Source organism: Myodes glareolus, chromosome 11 (assembly GCF_982192425.1).
Source record: "Myodes glareolus chromosome 11, mMyoGla1.1, whole genome shotgun sequence".
NCBI classification, from domain to species: Eukaryota; Metazoa; Chordata; class Mammalia; order Rodentia; family Cricetidae; genus Myodes; species Myodes glareolus.
This window is the reverse complement of record NC_142036.1, coordinates 31979495-32005127: the sequence shown is the minus strand read 5'-3', so window position 1 is coordinate 32005127 and position 25633 is coordinate 31979495. Positions and strand designations below refer to the sequence as shown.

Here is a 25633-nt window from a genome sequence, read left to right as displayed (position 1 = left end):
CAATTACAAGGAGAGACATTTATTAACCTGATATTCACAACCGTAGATGATGAAAATTGGTTTAGATGTTTAGTAAATATCTCAGGTTCCACAAAAACCAAATACATCTTGGAACATTTAATCCATATATATATATACTCTATACAATACAATACCATCATCTTACCACACAAAAACAAAGCATGCCTAAGTAGCCTACTAAGAAATGATACTCATGAGCTGAACAGATGGCCAAGTAGTTAAAAGCAATTTAGAACATGTCACTTCTGTTTAGTTGATTTGATGTTCTTTTCTGGCTTTGGTAGATATTGCAAGCCCATAGGACAGAGGCATACATGAGGGCAAAATACCTATACCTATACATATGAAGCAAAAACAAATACATGTCTAAAAGCAAAAAAAAAAGACACTCATCATTACTACTTGCAGAAGCAGTCTTGACTGAACTTAGCCTCCACTAATCTTTTGTTTTGATATTCCTCTTTACAATTTGCCTGTCATATCTTCTGAGATTTATAAGTCAAAATCATGACCAAACCTATGTATTACGATTGGAAAGAACAAGTTGACTCCATGCTTATTCATTTGTCAGTCCCAATGGTAACACACTCTATTTTTTGGTTAAGATTTTAGTCTTGATACATTTTTCTTCCACACTGTAATGGGATAATTGAAATTAAAGCATGTTTCATGGGACATACAGCTAACTTAGTGTCAGTCATATCTCTAAATAATTATAACAGAACATTCTAACACTGTATTTTGTGGGGAAGAGATGATTTGGTGGAAATGTGGAAAATGCAGGCATTGTAGTGTTTTCTCATTTTAAATACCAATTCCCTCTCTCTCCCCTCCTTCTGCTTCCCCCATATACCACTCCACCTCCCTATCTACTCCCCCTCAGAGGAGGCAACAAAATCTGGAATATCGCTTTGAGACAGGATCAAGGCTTTCCTCCTATATTTAGACGGAGCAGGGTATCCCTTCAAAGAGAATATGCTCCAAGAAACCAGTTCAAGCACTAGGCATAAATCCAGGTCCCACTGCCAATGGCCCCACAGACTGCCTAAACTATACAACTGTCACCCATATTCAGAGGCCTAGTTTCAAGTTATGTAGGCTTCCCCCACTCTCAGTCTGGAGTCATTGAACTCCCCCTAGCTCAGGTTAGTTGTGTCTGTGGGTAATCCCATCATGGTCTTGATCCCTTGGCTCATATTATCACTCCTCCCTCTATTTGATTGGACTCTGAGAACTCTGACCAATGTTAACTGTATATCACTGTATCTGCTTCCATCAGTTGCTGGATGAAGATGAATTAGGGTAGTCATCCGTTTGATTACAGGGGAAGGCCAGAATAGGTATTTAGATGGGGTCCACCTTGTGGATTCTTGGGAAATTCCCTAGTGCCAGAATTCTTGCTAGTGCCACAATGGCTCCCTCAATCAAGATGTCTCTTTGCTTGCTCTCACTTTCTGTCCCTCCCCCATCTCAGCCATCCCATTCACTTATGTTCTCCTCACTCCTTCCTTTTTCCCCTCCCTCTCTCCTTCCACCCTCCTTTCTGCCTCTCATGCTCCAAATTTTCTCACGAGACCTTGACTATTTCCCCTTTCCAAGTAGAATCTCTTAGGGTTCTTGCTATTACCTAGCTTCTCTGGGATCATGGACTACAGATTGATTATCCTTTGCTTTATTTCTAGCATCCACTTACAAGTGAATACATACCATGTTTGTCTTTTGGAGTCTTCGTTACCTCACTCAGGCTGGATTCCTCTAGTTCAATCCATTTGCCTACAAATTTCAACTTGTCATTTTATTTCCACTACATTGTATTCCATTGAGTAAATGTACCTCATTATCTTTTGGTTGAGGGGCATCTAGGTTGTTTCCAGTTTCTGGCTATTATGAATAATGTTGTATGAACAAAATTGAGCAAAGAAGTGAAGGACCTGTATGACAAGAAATTCAAATATTTGAAGAAAGAAATTGAAGAAGATATCAGACAATGAAAAGATCTCCCATGCTCTTGGGCAGGTAGGATAAACATAATAAAAATGGCAATTCTACCTAAAGCAATCTAAAGATTCGATGCAATCCCCATCAAAATTCTAACATAATTCTTCATAGCCCTCAAAACAACTATACTCAATATCACTTGAAAAAAAACAAAAAAACTTAAGATAGTCAAAATAACACTGTACAATAAACAAACTTTCATAGGTCTCAACATCCTTGACATCAAGATCTATTAAAGAGCTACAGTAATAAAAACAGCTTGGTATTGGCATGAAAGCAAGCACGTTGACCAATGGAATCAAATCAAAGATCCAGATATTAAACCAGACCCTTAAAAACACCTGAGTTTTGACAAAGAAACTAAAATTATACAATGGAGAAAAGAAAGCATCTTCAACAAATGGTGTTGGTATAACTGGATGTCAACATGTAGAAGACTGCAAATAGATCTGTATCTATCCTCACGTACAAAACTCAAGTCCAAATGGATCAAAGACCTCAGTGTAGACTCAGCCACACAGAACATCAAGTGACACAGAACATTAAGTAGGAACTAGCCTTGAACATGTGACACCATTAGCACAGACAATGAAAGCATAAATAAATAAATGGGGCTTCCTGAAACTGAGAAACTTCTGTAAGGCAAAGAACATAGTCAATACAACAAAATGTCAGCCTAGTGAAAGGGAAAATATCTTTACCAACCTCATTTCAGACAGAGGACTGATCTCCAAAATATATAAAGACCTCAAGAAACTAGACATCAAAATATCAATACATCCAATTCAAAAATGGAGTACAGATTTAAACAGAGATTCTCAGCAGAAGAACCTCAAATGGCAAAAAGACACTTAAGGAACTGCTCAACATCCTCAGCCATCAGGGAAGGGCAAATCAAAATGACTCCGAGATAACATCTTATACCAGTCAGAATGGCTAAGATCAAAAACACCAATGATAGCTTTTGCTGGAGAGGATGGGGAGTAGAGAGAGCACCCCTCCATTGCTGATGGAAATGCAGATTTGTACCACAACTTTGGAAATCAATATGGTAGTTTCTCAGAAAATTGGGAAATAACCTACCTTAAGACCCAGCAGCACTACTCTTGGATATATACCCAAAAGATGTACACACAAACTACAAGGACATTTGCTCAACTGTGATCATAACAGTATTATTTGTAAGAGTCAGAACCTGGAAACAACCTTGATGCCCCTCAGCTGAAGAATGGACAAATAATGTCTGTTTTACTTACACAAAGGAATACTAGTCAGAGTTGAAAAACAGTGATGTCTTGAAATTTGCAGACAAATTATTAGAACTGGAAAAGAACCATCCTGCGTGAGGCAACCCAGATCCAGAAAGACAAATGTAATGTGTACTCACTCAAAAGAGGATTCTAGACAGAAAGCAAAGGATAACCAACCTGTAGTTCATGACCATAGAGAAACTAGGTAAGAATAAGAACCTTAAGAGAGACATACATAGATCGTCCTCGGAAGGGGGAATGAATAAGATCTCCTGAGAATACTGGGATCATGAGTGGGAACTGGGAGGGTGGAAGAGGAGTGAAAGGGGAGAAGGGATGCAGGAAGAGCATGAGGGAATGGAATGGTTGAGATGGGTGAAGGACAGAGAAAGAAATCAAGAAAAAACTACGTGATATTGGGGTAAGCAAGAAACCTGGCACTAGGGAAATTCTCAGCAACCCACAAAGATTAGCCCAGCTAAAACCCTAAGCAATAGTGAAGAGGGTATCTGAACTTGGTGTGGCAAATCCGTCTGTATATGTGCTGTTTTTATTTGTTAATGAATAAAGAGTCTGCCTTGGCTTGTGATAGGGTAGAGGAGAACTAGGTGGGGAAAACTAACCTGAATGCTCGGAGAAAGAAGGCAGAGTCAGTGAGATCCCATGAAGCAGCCAGAGGAGAAAAACACAGTCAGCCAGCTGGAACATTGCCTGTAGGCCACGAGCCTTGTGGTAAAATATAAAATAGTAGAAATGGGTTAATTTAAGAGATAAGGGTAAGCTAGAAATTTTCATAAGCTAATAGGCCAAGAAGTGTAGTAATTAATACAATTTCTGTGTGATAATTGCTTCTCTGGGCAGCCGGGAACAAACAAGTGGCTTCCCACTACATGAACTGGCCTTTCCTTGTAATCAGATTGATGACTACCTTAATTACCATTATAAAACCTTCATCCAGTGACTGATGGAAGCAGATGCAGAGATCCACAACTAAGCACGGCACTGACCTCCTGGAATACAGTCAAAGAGAGGAAGGAGCGATAATATGAGCCAAAGAATCAAGATCATGACGAGGATACCCACAGAAACAGCTGACCAGATCTAATGGGAGCTCAATGACTCCAAACTAATAACAGGGGAACTTACATATCCCCACACTAGTCCCTCTGAATGTGGATACACGTGTGTGGCTGGTTCAGTCTGTAGGATACTGGCAGTGGGACCAGGATATTTATCCCTAGTGCTTGAACTGACTTTTGGAACTCATTCCCTATGGAGAGATACCAAGGGAGGGCCTTAGTCTTGCTTAAAACTGATATGTCAGACTTTGTTGAATGCACATGGAAATTCTTACCTTCTCTCAGGAATGGATAGGGCATGGGATGTGAGGAAGGTGGTGGGAGCTGGAGGAGGGAGGTGAAAACTGAGATTAGGATATAAAATGAGAAAAGATTTTTTTAAAATAAAATAAAAAATAAATAAAAAGCTTCCAGAACTTATCAACTTCAAAAAATGAGTTACATACTATTGAAGAATCAATTCCTAAGTCTTTAAGTTTTAGTTCTGAATTCTGCTCAACATCAAAACTTATTTTTCAGTGTCTGTTATTGTACTAAATAGAATTACCTCTGCCTATGTCTAAAATATTTATAATTTTTTTCTGAATATGTCAAGATAACTGAGTTTTTAAACATACACATAGTCAATACACAGAAGCTCTACGACAAAGAAAAATATTCAGTAGGTGTTAATTTTACAATGACAAATAAATGTTCAAGATACTGTATAAGTAATTTCAATACTACAAAGAAAATTCAAGATGTGTGCATTTTAAAAAATTTCTTTTGTCAATTTGACATACATTGTGTCATGCTTTCTTTCACTTTGCATTCATGAGATAAAATGATTTCTTCAGCTCCAAAGAATTCCTTTGTTCAGTTTTTGTTGCCTTTCCATATTTACTTCATTTAATTCAACAGTTTTCATTGTCTTCAATGATGCCAAATTCAGTTTCAGCTCTTTATAGGTTTTCTAACCCTACTTCTTCATTTGCATTCCACACTCAGACACAATATATTTCTTTTTCTGATAAGACTAATCTACAAGTCCTTCAAGTTGGATCATTAAAAATGGAGCTAGTATCAGTTCTATTAAAACTTCTATCATCCCCACATTTCATTCTCCCTTTACCAGCATCCCATGTAGTTCCTATTATTGTTTCATGCTTTGTGTCTTTCTGTTAATTAAATCTATTTGCTCTATGTAGGATCCCTGATTTTCCCCTGTTCCTTGAGGCACAAATTCCAAGGACTGTTTATGCTAGCCAGCAAAGCTTCCTGCTAAATTCTGTGCTAGCTCCGTTTTTAGCTTGGTGATTGAGCTGTAGGCTTTGTTCTGCCCTTGAAGTGGTAATTTCCCACCTGCCCAGAAGAGCTCCCATGGTGCCTAGTCCCCTCTCAATTGTCTATTGCTGTGCCCTCTGCTCTCCATCCCTTGCCTGGGAGGAATCTCTCACATAGCGCCAGGCCCTTCGCACCTGGCTTCCCCGTCTGGCTGGGAGGGGATCTCCTTTAATGAGGCATAGGTATTTTAACCTTGCAGTAAGCTAAATAAAATGTCATTCGGCTATTTCTTGACAAATGACCCAGTTCTCTTGTGTGTATCTCTGTTCAATCCCCAGGCCTTTACCCCAACTCCTGAGAGGTATAGAAGCGGAAGTGCCATCTATACCGGGAGGGAGGGGCGGGTTCGGGTAGAACAGCTCTAGCCATAAACATTCTAAGTTCTAAGATTTAGGACCTGTCCTGCAATTATACCATTTTTTGTGATACCTAGTTCCTTAATTTTAATTTTTTTATTCACAAATATTCTTTGGCATTTCAATATGTTGTTTGCTATTAAAAGATTTTTCTGTGTTTCATAATATGAATACAACAATTTCACAGAAGCTCCTTAGTTTTTTTTTTTGGATCAGATATTTAATAGTAACTGCTAATTTTATAGTTAGAGTTTCATAGTTCTGTGGTATTTTGAATGATAAATGTCTCAGACATTTTAATACTTGGTCTTCAACTAGAATTGGAGGCATTGTTTGGATAGGTATAGGAGGTATTGGAGTTTATAGAGGAAATATGCCCCAGTTTTGAGGTTTCAAAATCTAGAACCAAACCATCTCTTCTCTCTCTCTCTCTCTCTCTCTCTCTCTCTCTCTCTCTCTCTCTCTATCTCTCTATCTTTCTCTCTCTTGCTCCATGTCTTTCTCCCTCCCCCATCTCACTCCGTGTGTGTGTGTGTGTGTGTGTGTGTGTGTGTGTGTGTGTGTGTGTGTGCATGCATCTGTGTGTGTCTTACTTTCTACTTAAATTTTAGTATATGAGTTCTTAGGTCTTCACAGTGACTTTTAGCCTTCTTGAACTGTAAGCACTAATAAACCCTACTATCTTTAATTTGTCTTAGCCATTGTGTTTCATCACAGCAATAGAAAAGTAACTGATATGTTGGCAGAGGTTTTCTGTCCTGCTTGGTCCTGCAGTCATTCAGTCCCAAAAAATCACACAGATGTCTGCATTAGTTATAAACTGATTTTCCTAGTAACTCAGACTTCTTATTAACTCTTACAACTTATATTAGCCCCCTTATTCTTGTCTATGTTAGCCACGTGGCTTGGTACTTTGTTTAGCAAGGCAGTCACATCTTGTTTCTTCTGTGGCTGGGTCACTACTGAAGACTAGGACTTCCTTTTTCCCAAAATTCTACCCTTTGAATTGACCCAATTCTACTTCCTGTCTGGTTTTCCCACCTATACTTTCTGCCTAGCTACTGGCCATGCAGCATTTTATTAAAATACAATTGACAGGTACAAACCATTGTCCCACAGCACTAATACAAACATCTTCAATAGTATCCAAAGATAGTTTTCCTTTTCTTCCTTTTCTTCTGAACATGCTATATATGATTTATTGCCAATGATTATGTGATATAGTTTTACAAATACTGTAAAATTTGGTTTTTCCTTTGTAAAATAATTTTATTCTCCCTGCAAATTAGCTTCTGGAATAAAGCCAAATTTCATAATTCTCAAACAATTTATGCATGTGTCTATTGTGACATCATCATTTTAAATTTTAACAAGCTATTTGTATGCATAGCTTATTTTAAGTATTGTGGAATTTCTTGGGGTAATAAATGTGACACATTTTCATATTCCCACTAGAATAGCCATAGTACTTAGGGACATACATGTTTATGGAATAAGGGAAAGTTATGAATGGACAAATTAGTGGATAAATGGAGTAAGTTATTTACAGACCATTGAATTTCTATATCCAGAAGCACTTGAATATAAATTTATTACAAGTATTCCTAAGACATGCAGTTTAGATGCACTTACATAAGAAATAAAATATCAATAAATACCAAGAACTATGGGAGGCAAATATCTTTCTATATGTCCCGTGACTATAAAATAGGACAGAACCTTGCATCAAATCATTAGAGAATTAAACCAGATAAGACCCTTGCAACTAATTCAGATCATAATGTAGAAAGATGATTTAATGTCACTGAATGTAGTCTCTGCCCAAATGGAAATATAATAAAGATTAAGGCTACCTTCATTAAAGACTAGCTTGCCAATTACATATTTAGAATATACACATATATTTCTGAGAGTCAATTTTCTCATATATAAGATTGGGGCTATAGTAATAGGGTTATTTTTCTTGGAAATTGTTGCAAAGATGAAAATCAGTAAACTATTATACATGAAATATCAAGAAGCATGTTTTAATTGTAGAAAATATATGGTAATATCTAATCAAAAATGTATCCTTGAAATCAAAATCTCACATACAGTTTACATTAGTAAGTTGATTAATGGGTTTGCTAAGGAAAAGTATGGTGACACAGATAGAAGAACCTGTAATCCCAGGCATTTTAACACTTGGTTCCTAGTCAATAGTCTATTTTATGATGTTTAGGAGGTGGGACCATGCTAAAAATGTATGTTACTGGACATGGATTTTGAGACTTTGAACTCTTAAATCATTTCAAGTTTGTTCTCACTGCCTCATGCTTATGTGTGAAGATGTGAGCTATCAGTTTTATTTGGGATGGTCTCAAGCAGTCTCCTCCTTCTGAAGTACCTACGAGTGATGTGGGATTTTCTTTGGGACTTGCCGTCTGTGGGGTACTGGGCAGGACAAGAAATCCCAACAAGCTGGCCCCTCATATTATATATGGCGCCCACATGGATAACCAAATTCACAGAAAGCTTGAGAAAGCTTAGAAAAGAATAGACTAAAGCATATTTTCTTGGTAGCAGCAATTTCTCAGGTCTACTCTGCTTGCTAGAGGCAAGCAAGCGTTCTCATCTAAGAGAGACTTCCTGACTCAGCTTTAGCTGCAAAACCCTGCAGCTCTTTAAGAGGTCCTGCCACAAAATACTTAAATGGTGTTGATGAAAAGCTGAATGTATGCTTTTCGGTTTTCAGCCGTAGCAGGAAAAAAGCTGCGCTGTTTTAAAATGCCGGCTTTCTGGGCTGTCCTGCCAGGACAAACTCTGACTCTTGCAGGCAGTCAGTTCGACTGAGTGTGGTCTGTGAGCAGAATGCTGCAGCTTGCTTGCTGGCAAGGACCTTGAAACAACATAGACTTGTGGCAATAAAAATGGCTCAGGCTGTTATCTCAGCCATGAGGCTGGAAAGCTAAGGAATAGGCTGGATCTAGTCGTCAAAGCCACGGCTTTCCTTATTGCTTTGTAAATTAAAGGCTCATGTGGTCAGAAAAAGAGAGATATACAGTAAAGAGAGATTCAAAGAGGAAGAAAACCTCTAAATGGTTTACTATGTGTTAAAAATAGATGCAGGCCAAAAGTTAAAGTTCTTAAAGTTAAAAAGAAAGAGAGTAGCTGGGTGTGGTGGTACACACCTTTAATTCCAGCACTGAGGAGGCAGAGACAGAAGGATCTCTGTGAGTTCAAGGACAGCCTGGTCTACAGAGTTATTCCTGGACAAAGATATACAGAGAACCTGTCTCTAAAATAAAAGTAAAAATATAAGAAATAGAGGTTAAAATAAAGCCACATAAAGATGGAAAATAAACAGAGAATCTTGATACTGTATGCTATTATGCTCTTTGAATTGTTTGATTGCTAAGGAAGGAGCAACAGCTGCTAAAAGATATTTATTTATAAATGCTGCTGAACTAATTCAAGATAGGTATTTTGAAAATACCTTGGCTTCAAAACTGAAGTCAAAAGATATGTTACTTTGGAGAAGAGATTTTGCTTTTGTTTCCACAGAAAATGAGAAGTAGAATCATTCTGAGTTAAGAAAAATCAGGTTCGATAAAGGAAGACCTCCTGAGAAATTTCTGATAGGAACAGATGGCCCAGATGACAGAGTTCTACATCCAGAATAGATTCAAGACTGCTGCCTGAGATGATCAATACTCCTAGGATACTCCAGTCAGGACTTGATTAAAACTCTAAATTTTCTTTAGGTCCCCATAAGATTATCAGTGCCCCCAACCAGCAGGAAGTAGCCTGAAATACTATGCCAACATTCCCAACAAATGGACTATGGGTATTTTCCTTTGTTTTTTGTTTTTTTGTTTTTGTTTTTTTTTTTTTAAAGCAAGAGGGAAATGATGTGGGAGAAGTGTCTGTATTCTCTCAATCATATTTTAATAAAACGCTGATTGGCCAGGCAGGCAGTATAGGTGGGAAAGCCACCTATACTGGAAGACAGGAAGAGGGGTGGAGCAAAGAGACTGGGAGTTTGCCTTCTGAGAAGAAGGAAGCTCTTCAGCGATTCCTGCCCAGACCACAGAGAAGCAATATGTGAGCTGCCCCCGCTGAAAAAGGTACCAAGCCATATGGCTAACATTGATGAGAATAATGGGTTAATATAAGCTATAAGAGTTAACAAGAAATCTGAGCTAATGGGCCAATCAGTTTATAACCTTATGGAGTCTTGTGTGTGATTTTCTTTGGGGTTTGCCGACTTGTTGGGGTGCCAGGTGGGACAGAAAGCCCAACAAGCCGGCCCTCATGTTACATACGAGCTCTTACCTGAATTTAAATTCGTCACAAAAAATTTAATACCATTTACTTTTCACATACTAGTAAATTGTTCTCTATTAAAAAAAGATTTAAATAATCAAGACTATGAGGTAGTTATCTCTTTGAAACCACAATATAGATCGTGGATAAATATAAATTGTCTAGCACCAAAGCATCCAAAGATATTGAAAAATTTGTGATAATGTAATATGAGAGGGTCTGCTTGTTTGTGTTTTCTGTCCAGCCAAGTACCCCACAGCTGTTTAGCCCCAAAGAAAATCATATAGAGATCTCTATAAGTTATAAAGCTGATTGGCCCATTAGGTCAAACTATGTATTAGCTCTTGTAGCTTAAATTAACCCATTATTCTGATCTATGTTAGCCATGTGGCTCAGTATCTTTTTCAGTGGGGCAGATCACATCCTGCTGCTTAGGTGATCTGGAGATGAGTGAGAGGAATCCATTTCCTCCTTCCCAGAATTTTCCTGTTCTCATTGCATCATTTCTACTTCCTGTCTGGTTTTCCTGTCTACTTCCTGCCTGGCCAATCAGCATTTATTTAAAACATGATTGACAGAATACAGACAATTCCCCCTCATAATTTCTCCCTCTTTTTTTCAAAAAAAGGGGAAAATATCCCTAGTCCATTTTTTTGGGAATGTGGGAATAGTATTCCAGGCTACTTCCAGCTGGTTGGGGGTACTGATAATCGTATGGGGACCTAAAGAAAATTTAAAGTTATGATCTAGTCCTGACTGAAGTATCTTGTTAGTCTTGATCATCTCAGGCAGCAGTCTTGAACCTGTTCTGGATGAAGAACTCAGACATATGGGCCATCTATTCCTGCCAGAAATTTCTCCAGTGGTCTTCCTTGATCAGAGCTGATTTTTCTTAACTCTGAATAAATACATAGCCTCTCATTTTCTATAGAAACAAAAGCAAAATATCTTCTCCAAAGTAACATAACTTTTGACTTCAATTTTGAAGCCAAGGTATTTTCAAAATACCTATCTTGGATTAATTCTGCAGCATTTAGAAGCAAATATCTTTTAGCAGCTGTTGCTCCTTCCTCAGCATTCAAACAATTTAAAGAGAGCATAATAGCAAACAGTATCAAAATTTTCTGTATATGTTTTATCTTTATTATTTTTTATGCAACTTTATTTTAACCTCTATTCCTTTTATTTTTACTTTTAACTTCTGGCTTATATAAATCGCCTAGCACCTAAGCATCCAAAGATATTGAGGAAAAATTTGTGATACCTGATATTAAAGAAGCTTATGTTTATGAGAGAAAATAATACAGAAATACTAATATGTAATCATGACTTCAAAGGAATTAGCCAAAAAATAGAAGTATTAGCAAAATGATAGAGGATTAACTCCATCTAGTAGATTGAGAATTTAAGAAGAAAAAATTTTTATTTTTATTTTTTTGTCATTACTGTGAGAGAAAAACTAAGGAAAACAATCAAAGAGAAGGTTTTCTACTTACTCACAGTGTCCTAAGTGTAGAATACTGTAACAAGGAGAGAGGGCCCTCTTGTTTGTTCCAGGTGCCTGGAAAGCTTACACCCCAAATAGCCACACAGAAATTGTATTTGCAAACCACTGCCTAGCCCATTATATCTAGCCTCTTACTGGATAATTCTTACATATTAATTTAACACATCTCCATTAATCTGACAGTGGCTTACCAGTAAAGATTTAGTATGTCTCTTCTCCACCTACCTAATTTCTGCTTTATCAACTAGGCCAAGACAGTTTCTTTATTAACCAATGAAAGCAACACAAAGACAGAAGAACCTCCACAATGGTGGATTGGGAATGGTGGAGCAGAAAATTTCATATCATATAAGTCAGAAAACAAGCAAAGGTAGATGTCTCAGAGACATCTACCCAGTGGGTTTTAATCAAGTGGTTCCCTTCTAGATTCTACAACCATGAATAATGATGGCAATACATAATGCCTAATATTATAAGTCTGAAAGAAGTCTGCTAGCTAACAACAACAACATCAAATTAATCTAGGAGATACCAGGAGACAACTCATATCCAAACAATAAAAGAGATCATTTCAATCCAATAGAAATGTGAAACAAAGTATATGACACTTTGTGAAAGTTCATTAATCTAATAACATAGTTATATTATTTACTTCTATTGATAAGAAACAAACAACAGGAAAAAAGTGTTTATAAGTGAAGATAAAAGTGGATGCCACCAAACAGGATGAATTAATTTTGTTTCTGAGACCCATAAAAGGTAAGTTTAGCATTGGCTACTACAAGTTTTTTTTTTACCTCTACATGTGTGCACAATATGGAAACACATGCACACTAAAAACATACACACAAATGCACAGATACACACACAAAGACCCCCTTTAATGTAAAAGTATGATTTTAATAAATCTATATTATTCAAATGTTATTATTAAAAAGAAAAATCTGAAACATAAATATATAAAGTTAAAAGCATGAGTCTTAGAGAGTCTTTTAAATCACATGCCCAAATCAAATCATCTTTTGAGTCAAAATAGAATAGGACTAAAGACTTTTACAAAATCTTACAACAGGCCAGGTGAGGCTGAGACAGAAATCCAGGGATTTTGAACATATTCCTGACAATCTAAACAGAATATTCCTTGTCATACACAAATCTAACAATTATACTCAGTAAGGAATGTGTAAAAGAGATACCTTTAACCAAAGAGTTAAACTGCAAGTTCAGTTTCCCTTAAATATTTATGGTCCTGAATTTTCTCTCAAGACATAAAAACAGAAACACATTTTTCTAATCTCTCTGTCACTCTCTCTTTCTCTCTGTCTCTCTCTGTCTCTCTTTCTCTCTCTCTCTCTGTATATATATATATATATATATATATATATATATATATATATATATATATATATATATATATTCAATCTATGATACATTCCAATGGGTGGTCCTTCTTGTGTACTTCTAAACTCTGGAAACAGGGACCTTATAATAGTCCAATATAAAGAGCTACAAAGATATAACAGCAAAGGCATTTTGTCCTCTGTGTGACCTTCTGAGCAGAATGGCTGTGAAGACTTTAATACTAGCTGATGAATCTCACACAAGTTGACTATGCCCAGTCACTGCCATTTTATTGTTTCTGTAATATCATTCCCTTGAATTACTATTTCCATTAAAAAGAATTAGTAGATAATCTATGGTTATACAAATATGGCCTTCAATCTTTACTTTCCACTTATGAAATTAGTGGTTTTGGCAGGTCTTTTGGTCTTTAAAGACTCTATGTTGTCATCTTTAAACATTGCAAAAAATACTATGCAGAATCCATATGATAGTTTTTAATTGAGTATTACCTAAGGCAATGTATAAGGAAATATTTTTAATATTCAATATTCTACCCAAGAGATAATAAGCACTGCCATATTGATATATATGAACATAGTATTCTTAATATAGGGAAATAGAGGATCATTCAGTAGGTAGAGTGCATGTCACCAAATCCTGGATAATTAATTCAGATTACCAATAGCCATGAAAATAACTGGTAGGCCTGGCAGCATGCTTATAGTCCCAATGTGCAAAAACAGAGAATGGATATCCACAGAGAAGTTTGGCTAACTAGACTAGTTAATTGAGAGCTGTATTTAGAAAGGGATCTTGCCTTTATAGGAAGAAAACAATAGAAAAAAAAACACCAGAAGCCAACCTTGAGCTTCCACAAGCATATTCACATATATGTACAGACATATGCACAAATATTCATGTGAACATGAATATACATATGAATACACATTTGTTAATTCTTCAAATTATAAAAATGATACATCTTCACAGCTTTAAATTCTATCTTGGTAAGGCAATGTCCATAAGTATAGAGTGTCACCTCAATATAATTCAAAAGATAATTCAATTTTCTTTGCAAACAAATAGAAGAAATGTTTATGTGTTAGAGAAGACAAACTACTAACCTGAATTTCCTAATTATTCTAAATAGTTTGTAAAAGTGGCATTCAAGCCGTAGAATTTTACATTACGTTTTCAAATGAACTATATAGATATAATATTTAAAACAAGAGTAGAAACATATATACAGTATATTATAATAAAAATTACCTTATATTTGTTTCAATATAAGAACATCTATACCAATGCAAAATATTTGAGGTTAATTGCTTTTGAGTTTAAAAATCTATTTATTAATATACCCTTTAATGCTATCATTTCTACATCCCCTACAACCTTTTATTCATGAAGAGATTATCTCTAACATTGAAACTTCTTCTCATGTTAGCTATGTTTCCAAGGCCAAACAGACATAAATTTTAGATAGATAAGTGGTCTTCACATGCTTCAGAGATCGACAAAATATGGCATTTAAGATGTTTTACTAACATGAGAATAAGACACATCTGTACATGGCAGCACCAATAAGCATCAAAAAAGGTTAATGGGCATTGAAGAACCTCCAGAAGGAGTTATCTTTCACTGTGGCAAATTTAGCCATTTGGGTAAAAAAAAATGCCTTTTTCTCAAATGCTGAGAGTATACTGCCAAAATTGAAAAATAGGACAAAAAGAAGGTGACTGTCAAACTTTGCCAAATCAAGGCAAGACAGTCCTTCAAAAAGTTCCTGTTTAACAAAGAAGTATGTCAGATGCCCCAACATAATAAAGAAAGCTTGGGAGATTGTCCAGATAACCAGTTGTTTCTGTAATTTTTATAATTTTTTAACTTGATTGCTCTGAACTTCCTGTTACTCAGGTAGTATTTTATCTTTCTAAGGTCTCTGATGAGGTTGAAGTTAAATCTATACTGTTTCCTTTGTTGCTAAATTCAGAAAAGAATTATATACAAGATGCAAGTTTATAAAGTTGAAAAACAAAGCTTAAGTTGTTTAACTGAGAAAAATAATTTTGGTCTAGAAAGATGTTTTCAGTTTAATAATACAAGCTATGATAAAAAGCAGTTTTGATATAAAACTTTCAACTCACCCAGATATAATAGATAGTATAGTAAAGTTTCTGCATTTGTCAAATATAATATGACCTGGACTTTGTGAATGTAATCCTTACTTGATAATTATTATTGTATACAGTTTTATTGTGTTAGCATTAAAGCCTTTCCTTTTAATTTAGACAAAAAAGGAGAAATGTTGTGGGATATTTATATACTGTGCAAAAATTCATTGCTGTGATTGGTTTAACAAAAAGTTGATTTGCCAATAGGCCAGTCTTTCATAATTATAAAAATACAAATAAAACAAAACAAACAGAAAACAAATAGCATAAAACAAGGAAATTTTTAATGTTTGGGATGTTTTAAATTTTACACTCTAATATACAAGATCTAATGTCATCTATACTCCTCACAGAAATAAACTAGATCACTCTTTATATAGACAGAAACCCACATGCACATTCATGCCTATACATACAATCTCCAGGAGAGAATTCATGATGATGAGCAGATCTTAATCAAAAATACCAAGGCTCATATATCTGCAATGATTATCTTACAAGGAATAAATGATTTCATGTGTAATGAAATGGAGTTATATTTAAATGATGCTCTCTGTGTGGTCAAGAGAGTTTTGTTATCAAAATCTGTGGTCCCAGCTGGAGGTGCTGTAGGAGCGGTGGTGTTCATATACCTTAAAAACTCTTCAACCAGTGTGGGATCTCAGGAATGGCTTGAGATTGCAGAGTTTGCAAGATCTCTTCTTGTTATTCCTAATAAATTGAAATTGAATGCTGCCCAAGACTCCACTGACCTGGTTAACAAGTTATTAGCTTCTCACAATGAGGCTCAAGTTGACCCAGAGCATAAAAATCTGAAGTGGGTTCATCGTGATTTGATCAATTGGAAACCACCAAACAGCAAGCAAGCGGGGTTGTTTAAACAATCATAGTTAAAGTTGGAATCTAAAGTTTGCAACAGAAACTGTAATCTCCACTCTTCAAATCAATGATCTGATAAAATTACATCCAAAAAGCAAAGATGATAAACTTGGAAGTTATTCCAAGTCATTCACTCTGGAGTCCTTAATGACTGATTGGATTTCCCTGTTATTTCTAGCTGTGTCAGGTGCAATGTCTTACTTAGTCTTGGGTGTCTCACATTAAAATACACGAAGTTGTCCACCTGGGTTTCTGTCCTCACTTGGGTCCTCTAATTTTACGTGTACTAGTTAGCATTTCAATGATTTAACAAAAACTGTTCTAGGGTAGTGACTTTCAGGCAGGTCATTCTCTCTAAACATACATTGCTATCTCCATCCCACTCCCAATACACAAGTCTGCCATACCACATGACCTGACCCCTCTCTCTATGGTGTTTAAACAAGGTCACAAGAATTTTTTTTTTGTAAAAGAAAACAAACTGTACTTTTTCATTAAACATACCAGTCAAAGTTCCCACTCCCTCCCCTCATTCCCTACACTTACTCCCTACCCCATGTTCCCATCCACTTCTCAGAGAGGGTAAGACATATTGCTTTGGGAAGGTCCAAGACTCTCCCTACTATATCTAGGCTGAGCTAGGTATCCATCCAAAAAGAATAGGCTCCCCAAAATCCAGTACATGCAGTTGGGATAAATCCTGGTGCCTCTTCAAGTGGCCCCTCAGTCTGTCCCAGTCATGCCACTGTCAACTCCCTTCAGAGGGACTAGTTTGGTCCTATGCTTGTCCTTCCCAGTCTGGCTGGAGTTGGTGAGCTCCCATTAGCTCAGGTAGACTGTTTCAGTGGGTGTACCCATCCTGAACTTGACTTCTTAGATCATAGTCTTACTCTTCCACTCTTCATCTGGAATTTGGGAGCTCAGCCAAGTGCTCTGATGCTGGTCTCTGCCTCTGTTTTCATCAGTTGCTGGATGAAGGCTTTATGGTGATATTTAAGATATTCATCAGTCTAACTACAGGACAAGACCAGTTTAGGCACCATCTCCTCCATTGCTTTGGGTCTTAGCTGGGGTCATCCATGTGGATTCCTGGGAATTTCTCTAGAGCCAAGTTTCCTTCTAGCCCCATTATGTCTCTATCAATCAAGGTATCTCTTTCCTTGCTATCATCTCTGTCCTTCCTCCATCTAGACTATCACACTCCCTCATGTTCTCCTTCCCCTTCTATCTTCCTCTTCATTTTCCACTCTCCCTTCTCACCCCACCCCTATGTTCCCAATTTTGTCAGGCAATCTTGTCTATTTTGACTTTTCACATGGATTTATATATGTTTTGCTTAGGGTTCACCTTGTTACTTACCTTCTATGTGAACATGAACTATAGGCTCAATATCCTTTATTTATAGCTTGTATCCACTTATGATTGAGTACATATGATATTTATCTTTTGGGTCTAAGTTACCTTGCCCAGTATGGTGTTTTCTAGTTCCATCCATTTGCATGCAAATTTCAAGATGTCATTTTTTTTTTTCCTCCGAATAGTACTCTAATGTAAAAATGTGCTACATTTTCTTTATCCATTCCTTGTTTGTGGGACATCTAGGCTGCTTCCAGGTTCTGGACAATAGAAATAATATTGCTATAAACATAATTGAATAAATGTCTTTGTAATATGATTGAACATCTTTTGGGTATATGCCCAAGAGTCGTATTGTTGGGTCTTGAAGTAGGCTGATTCCCAATTTTCTGAGAAACCACCGCACTGAATTCTATAGCCAGAAGCCCCCAGAAGACTGCCTAAGGCAATGGCTCCTTGAACAGCAGAGAAAAGAATCTTTTGTGAACACAGGCTAACACCCCCAATTTTATCTTTCTCCTCCTAATGTTTTGCTAGCAAAGCACCTTTTCAACTTTTATTGTAAAGTCTAGAAGTAAGAAAATATTGCCTGTGACACCTCTAAAGAGAAAGGGAAAGAGAGACAGAGAGAGGGGGGGAGAGAGAGAGAGAGAGAGAGAGATTTGCAATAAGTAAGGGGGTACTTACAATTCTTCTACAATTTAGCACTTGGTGTGCTTTTCCCTCAATCAAGATAAGATTACCAGAACATAAAAAGTGACAGTTACCTTATTGTTCTTACAAAAATAATCTGTATAAATGGATTGAATGGGGGGGGCAGTTATAATTCTTGTTTTTGATGTTTGTAGCAAAGATAAACATTCTTAAAAATAGAAACACATATAAACTCTTCAAGGTAAAATCGCCACATCTCCTAAACTTCTCACTGATTACATGGATTACATTTTAAACTAGTTCTTTCTGCGACTGAGAGTGTTAACATCATAATTTTACAGCTTGTGGGTTTCAAGTGATGGTCAATAAGGTTTTCTAGTCATTTACAGGGAGGTGATTAAACAGAAGATTTTTTCTAGTTTTTCTTAACTTTCCATAGCTAACGGTAGCATGCTTTGTCTGAATCCTTCTTCCATTTCATCTGTGTTGTTTAGGATTTAGGGATTTTTTTTTATCCCACTCCACCATCTCCCTTCACCACACCCCTTTGCCTTTTCTTTTCTTCACTATTGTTCCTCTAAACTCCAAGACCATCTGTTCACTTGGCAGATGCAAGTTAGTTCTATAATTGTTGTCATTCTTAGCATAGTGCAAACCCTGCACAATCCAGAGGACGAGAAGTACTACATTCATGAGTTAGCCAAATGTATATTGTTGTAGAAATTACTTGTCAAAATGTCAAGGGGAACAATATTTGATTTCCAAAGCATAGCAGACATCCATCCAGATTACAATACGAGAGCCCTATTATGTTGTTACTCATGCTATGCGTCATGCAGATTTCAACTGAAGTAAATGGCACGAGCTTCGCAAGCTTTGATTTCTATTGTGTGAGAGGATGGGGGTTTGCTACAAAATCCTTTGCTTAAGCACCGAATTGAGAGATCTTGCTGAAGTGTATCAAATACATAAATTTGGGTTAAAAAAGCTTCAAGTATGAACATATCTTATTTTAAATAGACCCAAGTTATGAAAATAAGGAATACAATATAAAGCGTATTTAAACCTGAAATCAGGGAATTGTCAAGCCCAAAGGTAATAAGATAGTAGGGTAACTTTCTATGGCTTCTATAACAATTTACTGGGTGTAGTCTGAGGTTTTCTGTCCTGCCCAGTTTCCACAGCTGGTAAACCCCAAAGAAATTACACAGAGATCTATATTAATTATAAATTGATTGGCCCATTAGCTCTGGCTTTTTATTAACTCTCAAAACTTACATTAGCCCATTATTCTAGTATATGTTAGCCACATATACTAGCCACATGGTTCAGAACCTATTTCATTGGGACTGGTCACATCCTGCTTCTTTGGTGTCTGGACAGGACTGATAAAAGAACTTCCTTCTTCCCAGAATACTCCTGTTCTCATTTCGCTGCCTCTACTTCCTGTCTGGTTTTCCCACCTATACCTCTTGCCTTGCTACCAGCCAATCAGTGTTTATTTAAAATATAATTGACAGAATACAGAATTGTCCCACACCAACTGGGAACACTGAAACTTACAATTTTGCAAATTCTTTATAATTCTGTAAGCAAAAAATTCATTTAGCTTACAATAGATAAAAATAAACTATTGGCAAGGCCACATTAGTTCAGGAAGATCATTTCAGAATCCATTATCTTGTATTTTCCTGCTCTGAGACATAGATTTCCTTGGCTAGAGCTTAGTCCTTCTACAATCAAAATGACATCTTTGACCATGCTTTCATAGTAACCCCTCCCTTTTCTACCATTATCATGAAGAGTTCTTGGCTTTGGAAAAGTTGTAGCTCAGTTGGATTTATCTGGGTGGTCCAGGATATAATTTCCAACTGATGGTATTTAACAAAAATTCTGTCTTTAAGCTTCCTATTTCCAAGGGTTACAACATATTTGCCAGGTCCATAGGTTAAGATATGGACATCTTTGGGCTAATTTTCATAGATGTCATTCATTTATAAGCTCTTTCTACATAATAATAAAAATATGCGAAATAATTTAAATTTAATGATTTAAATTGAACTTAAACAAATATAAAATATTAACTATGCTCTCCAAACTCTAATTCTCTGTTCCTATGAGGATTTGCATTTCATAGCTTTCACTACTGTTTTGTGTTTAGTTACATGTATATGATTGATGACAACAACGATGGGATCATTTTACAATACATTCCTGGAGGTTCTAAACGGTGCTTTAATTGCTTGCTGGTGCATAAGGCAATTGGAGCGGATGTACACTGAAGACAGATGAGTAAGAAACCAACCAATTAGAATGTCCGTTTATGTAAAACTTCAAAGAACACTTATTAAATAGCTGCTCTAGGCTACAAGTTAAGTTATATATGGCAGATAAATGATAACTATGGCCTGGCATCTGGCCTGAATTTACTCACAGTGTTGTTAGCAAGACAGAAATATAATTTGTCATGTACTGCATCATTTGTTCTCATGCACATAGATGGAAAATAAGAAGTTGACATTGGAAGAGATCAATAAAGAGCAGAGCAGCATTTCAAACTGATTTTTAAAGGATAACTGCAATTTTAAAATTTTAGGTAAGTGCTAAGAAACTTTCTTTCATTTTATTCAGGAACCAAAAAAGAGTATAAAGTTAATAAAATTTAAATAGCATAACAAATTAAACCTCTAAGGTAACTAAAATGAGGAGCATTATTATCCCTACCATGCCTGGACTTCCTTGACGCATTAAAAATGTAAAAATAAAAGGACTGAAGCAGGATATAGCATAAGAAAGCAAGGGATTGCTTTCCCTATGAGTATTGAGTTCTGGAGCTCAGTGTGTGGGTGTCTTCTTTGCTAGTGTATTAGGGATAATTTAAGGCCCTCACACCTACAACTTGCTGCCAAATAAAACATTAAGCCTCAACTCCTGATATTGTCCAAACACCTGTCTGTTAATAGAATGCTGACTTGTTTTTAAGAACTGTTAAGCCACATCAAAATGAGTTATATTAATTTGAGAATATTAAATTCATGGTAATCTGAGTTTGGACATGCCAGAAAATGATTGCATTTGTTAAGGTAAATAAAACCTATGTTTCACAAGAGAAATTCATGCAAATCCTAAGTACTGTAAATCTCTGCCTTAAGCATTGGTCACATGTACCATTAAGAATCTCAGTGACAAACAGTGCTAGTCATAGTTGACAATACTAGAATTCTCTAATTGTAAGATAGGACTTCTCTTTTCTTCCTGACCTTAAATGAGAAGCAAATATGGTCATAGATTATGGCATATTACTGGAATTATAGCTGAATATGTCATTAATAACATATGTCTTTCTACATGGTCAGCAACAATTCCATGGTCTCCAAAGCTGAAACTTTGTAATGTGTTACTAATAGAGAGAACAGAACAAAGTGACGCATGCCTGAAGACAGTGAAGCAACTGCTCTGAAAATCCCACTTCTCTGCAACCTGAAAGCGTCTATGAGTCAACCTTAGGACCTGGACACTTCCTTTATCATCCATCAAAACTGAAAATTCTCTGGAACCACTTCTTGAGCTCTCTTGCCCCCAGGATTTTGCAACTACACTTATGGGTCTTAACATATATTGTTTCATATGTTTCCTATATGAAGAAACACAGATGTATCCACACTATGCATACCTTTATATTTTTATCTTAATTTTATAGCCTCTGGGACTCCATATATGAATAGCAGCACATCAACACCTGTCGCATATTTCCTTCTCCTTGCCAATGCCTGTGTCCATTCCCTTTCCAATTTACAACATTTTCTTTATAAAAAAATATGAGAGAGAAAAACATAAAGATATACATAGATAGATAAATGATAGACATATGGAAACTATATCTATATATCATATATATAGATAGATAGATTGGTAGATAGATAGATTCTAATAAGTCCATTTAACATAGATCATATATACAAGTATTTAGAGTATAACATGTTAGATTAGACAACATGTATGTATGGGAGCTCATCCCTTAAGATGTCTGACTGTTACTCTCGCAGTAACCATTTGTCAAATATAGTCTTCAACAGGGGACAGGATCTTTTGATATTTCTCCCATCAAATAATGCTATGAGGTCAGTATTTTTAGGTATTCACGTTGTTCAGAGTTCCTGTGTGCATTTTCCTCACCAAGTCTCGAAGATAGATAGTATCTGGTAGTAAGTTTCTTTCTTTGCCCTCTGGCTCTTTTAATCTATTTCTCACATTGCTTTCTGTGATTTTCCCTAAACCTTAGGTGTAGGTGTGGCCTTGAGGTTGCATTAATATACTTGGGCATCATATAGACATTTTTATTTGGATTTTAACAGTTGTGAATTTCTGCATTTGTCTCCAAAAGTTGGACAAAGAAATTTCTTTGATGAGGAGTGAAAACTAAAATTCTCTGTAAATATAATAGTATTTAGACACCATTTAGAGGTTACATTAGTTTATGAAAACACCAGCAGTAGTTTCTCTTCTGGAATCTAGATTATAAAACCTGGCATGGATTTTCTCCTGTCCACTGTGTTTTAAGTCCAATTAGACAGTGGTGCGTAATCCCCCAAATAAAATCTTTCTGCACCAGTGGGATATCTTGCTTGGTCAGGATTTCCTATGTTCATAGATTTTATAGCTAGGTGAGACGAGAGTGTGCCTCTCAGTTGGCAGTTTGTAATCATGTTTTGATAGCATGAGAGCTAGTTCTCAAGGAGAAGGCTTCCAAGGTGGTTTCAGCTCTATTATACTAAACCTTGTATCTAATTTGTGGTATCTATGCAAGGATATACACATATACATATTTGAATTTTAAGTAAGTTCATAAAATAGTATTTATGGATTTTAAATGTCTTTATTGTTGTTTGCCTTACTTTCCTTCTTCTCTACCTGTATTATCCTTCCTTCTGTACCTGTATTATCCTTCCTCGTTCCTACTCAGTTATCATCACCCCTCCCCTTTTTTCCATTACGCCCCGCATGGCATCTGTTTCCTGTTTTCCCATTCTCTAAGGTTTTTCTTTTCCCTTCCCCATGTGACACTTCTATTTCCCTTACATTTTGCTTTTTCTAGATGCTAGCTTTATATCATGTTTTAACTAAAATTGCCTCAATGCTTCACCATAAAATAATACAACCATGTTATTGCTTTCTAAAAGTCTTATTCACCTGTTGAATACCCTTCAGACATGTCCTTGTTCTAAATAATGATATATATTTGTGTGTATCGGTATATGTGAGGAAACACATGTCAGTGTGTGCACATGAGGTCGGAGAAAAACTTATGAGAGTTGGTTCTTTTCTCCATGTGGGTTCCAGGAACTGAATAAAAGTCATCAATCTTGCCAGCACATTTCTTTACCAGATAAGCCTTTTTACTGCCCCAAGATATTCTTATTGTACTAAATTCAAAGTATGCCCCATTGGATAGAATATACAAATATGTTAAAATAAGTTTTCCATTATATATAGGAAGAAATATCATTTGAGATATTGATCTTAAACATATAATATTTGACTTCATTTATATGGGATTAAAATAGTTTCTGAACCATTAGAATAAATCAATATTTGGGCTTATAAAAATTTTAAAGATGAACTCAGAAAATATCTGTTAGATTTGATTGTTTTTCTACAGAAGCAAAAATCTGCAAGAATTCCATACATCTATATCTATTCCATTGCACTCTTTATTAGAAAACTGTGTTGCATATATTGCAAAACAGTAAAATATTGAATGAATAACATTTGAATTCATATAGTAAACAATTTATTTAGTTGACTATAATTAGTTGATGTTTCTCTTGTGAGCAGTGATTAAATTTAATAATATGTTATTATTTCATTGTATAATAAACTCTGTCAAATTTAACAAAGTTGATATAATTTTGTCGCATATTAATATGTGTATGTCTTAAAAAGTTATTTTTTCTGATTATTGGGTTTTACTATGTAGCAGTTTGTTGCTATAAAAATGAGTGAACAACATTGTTAATAGAACCTTTTCATTTAGAGGAAAGTATTTACATCAAACATTTAATTATTCAACAAATTTGCATTAAACACCAACAAAGTGAGTAATACAAAGTTCCTGTTCACTAAGAGAGATGAATGTATATTAAACCGAGTATAAAGTGTATTATCAAGAAGCTATAAGCAAAATAAGGTATTGGTAAGGTTTTGGAAGCGGTATACAGCAGGTGACTATGAAAGCACTTCTAGATAATGCCTGGGAAATTTGAATGAAGTGAAGCCGAAGACCCGTGAAAAGGACAGAAAGAACTAATGCTATAGGGAAAATTCACCTCGTGCTTCTGAGATTTTTTCCAAGAGAAGCAGGAAGTCTAGAGTAGTGTTTGTGACAAGGCAACTCAGAACAGAGCCCAGAAACACACTGTGGATGCTATGGGTAGGACCTTGATGGCTTTTACAGAGTAGAGAGGAAAGGCACTTGTGACCAGTGCATTTTAAATAGTGCTGTGACGGCATCTGGCCTTCACTATAAAGAGATGAACAGGGATTGTTTGCAACTAGATGGTAAAGCTAAAGGGGTAAAATAGAGACCCATGAGACTCTTCTAAAAGTACCCAAGGGAACTATGTAGATAGCTCTCTCATTATTTTGTGTTGATACAAGGGTTAAACGTAAAATTTATCCTTGCATCACTTCAAAATTAAGCTTGTACACACCTTTAGACTAAATAGACTAAACAGTCAGTTTATATGCCCAAAAGGTTATAAAACTTGTAGAATTGTGTGTAACTATAAGATTATTCTTAAAGCTCACAGAATTATCAAATATCTTTTGATACAACACATGATAATCATTTTGTGCTACACATTGCTTAGAAAATGACTATCTGGAATCAATTAAGTGTTACATATGTCAAGTCAATTTTCTCATTTTAAATGATATTTAGTGAGTATGCTTACTGGCCTATTTATTATAGGTAGTAATATGTGTAATAGAAAAACAATATCTTAAAATAATTGTAACTTATATAAGTTGCTAAATAATGTTTAAATATTAAAACAACCAAAATTTTCTTGGAAAATTAAAAGATAACTGCTATTAGCAGAATTGTAATGATTAAGTTACAGCTAGTATATATTTATACAAATAAGATTATATACAAACATTTATGGCTCAGGGCTGCTAAGTGTTTCATAACTCTGTATGTCAAAGCCCCCTTTGGATTTTAATGAAACCTTTGACACAGTTACTAAGTCATATATACAAATACTTCAAAAATTTCTTGGTGACATGGAAAATTTTTAGGGAGGGAGTACTGGTTGCTAAGATTACAAATTTTCTGTTTCCTCTGTTATTAGTAGCTCATATTGGGTCTGTAACACGAGACCCCTGG

At 35.8% G+C, this 25633-nt stretch overlaps 1 pseudogene; it reads left to right on the top strand.

Moving 5' to 3' along the window:
- Positions 1–528: 528 nt before the first annotated feature.
- On the top strand, positions 529–16391 carry LOC125409902 (T-complex protein 1 subunit alpha-like; annotated as a pseudogene).
- Positions 16392–25633: the final 9242 nt, after the last annotated feature.